Source organism: Symphalangus syndactylus, chromosome 6 (genome assembly GCF_028878055.3).
Source record: "Symphalangus syndactylus isolate Jambi chromosome 6, NHGRI_mSymSyn1-v2.1_pri, whole genome shotgun sequence".
NCBI classification, from domain to species: domain Eukaryota; kingdom Metazoa; phylum Chordata; class Mammalia; order Primates; family Hylobatidae; genus Symphalangus; species Symphalangus syndactylus.
In genome coordinates, this window is record NC_072428.2 from 4,453,798 (window position 1) to 4,455,440 (window position 1,643).

The 1,643-nt window shown below is 37.2% G+C and overlaps 1 non-coding gene across 1 annotated transcript; it reads right to left on the minus strand.

The window, feature by feature from the left end:
- Positions 1-1,316: 1,316 nt before the first annotated feature.
- LOC129485640 (U6 spliceosomal RNA) lies at positions 1,317-1,423 on the minus strand. The gene has a single exon (XR_008658755.1). It is a non-coding gene; the product is annotated as a U6 spliceosomal RNA (small nuclear RNA).
- Positions 1,424-1,643: the final 220 nt, after the last annotated feature.

Here is a 1,643-nt window from a genome sequence, read left to right on the forward strand (position 1 = left end):
ATAGGCCTCTTAGCGCTCAGAATGTCCAATTGCAGTTTCTACAGAAAGAGTGATTCAGAACGGCTCAATCAAAAGTAAGGTTCAACCCTGGTATTTGAATGCACAGAACAGAAAGAAGTTTCACAGGATGCTTCTGTGTAGTTTATATTTGAAAATATTTTTTTCCACTATTACCCTCTTAGCGCTCCGAATGTCCACTTGCATTTTCTACAGAAAGAGTGTTCTAAACTGCGCAATCAAAAGTATGGTTTAACTCTGTTAGCTGAATGCACATTTCAGAAATAAGTTTCAAACAATGCTTCTGTGTAGTTTTTATTTGAAGATATTATTTATCCCAATATAGGCCTCTTAGCGCTCAGAATGTCCAATTGCAGTTTCAACAGAAAGAGTGTTTCAGAACGGCTCAATCAAATGTAAGGTTCAACTCTCTTAGTTGAATGCACAGAACAGAAAGTAGTTTCACAGAATGCTTCTGTGTAGTATTTAGTTGAAGATACTCCTTTTTGGACTATTACCCACTTAGCGCTCCGAATATCCACTGGCAGTTTCTACACAAAGAGTGTTTCAGAACTGCTCCTTCAAAAGTAAGGCTCAACTCTGTTAGTTGAATGCGGAGAACAGAAAGTGGTTTCAGAGAATGCTTCTGTGCAGTTTTTAATTGGAGATATTCCTTTTTCCTCTATTACAATCTTAGCGCTCCGAATGTCCACTTGCATTTTCTACAAAAAGAGTGTTTCATAACTGCTCAATCAAAAATATGGTTTAGCTCTGTTAACTGAATTTACAGATCAGAAATAAGTTTCACAGAATGCAACTGTGCAGTTTTTTTTTTTTTTTTTTTTTTTTTTTTTATTTATTTATTTATTTATTTATTTATTTTTCTTTTTCTTTTTTTTTTTTTTTATTATACTTTAGGGTTTTAGGGTACATGTGCACAATGTGCAGGTTTGTTACATATGTATCCATGTGCCATGTTGATTTCCTGTACCCATTAATTCGTCATTTAGCATTAGGTGTATCTCCTAATGCTGTCCCTCCCCCCTCCCTCCACCCCACAACAGTCGCCGGAGCGTGATGTTCCCCTTCCTGTGTCCATGAGTTCTCATTGTTCAATTCCCACCTATGAGTGAGAACATGCGGTGTTTGGTTTTTTGTCCTTGCGATAGTTTACTGAGAATGATGTTTTCCAGTTTCATCCATGTCCCTACAAAGGACACGAACTCATCATTTTTTATGGCTGCATAGTATTCCACGGTGTATATGTGCCACATTTTCTTAATCCAGTCTATCGTTGTTGGACATTTGGGTTGGTTCCAAAAAATATGGAACGCTTCACGAATTTGCGTGTCATCCTTGCGCAGGGGCCATGCTAATCTTCTCTGTATCGTTTCAATTTTAGTATATGTGCTGCCGAAGCGAGCACAACTGTGCAGTTTTTATTTGAAGATATTCTTTTTCCCAATGTAGGCCTCTTAGCGCTTAGAATGTCCAATTGCAGTTTCTACAGAAAGAGTGTTTCAGAACGGCTCAATCAAAAGTAAGGTTCAACTCTGTTAGTTGAATGCACAGAACAGAAAGAAGTTTTACAGAATGCTACTGTGTAGTTTATATTTGAATATATTCCTTTTTCCACTATTACCCTC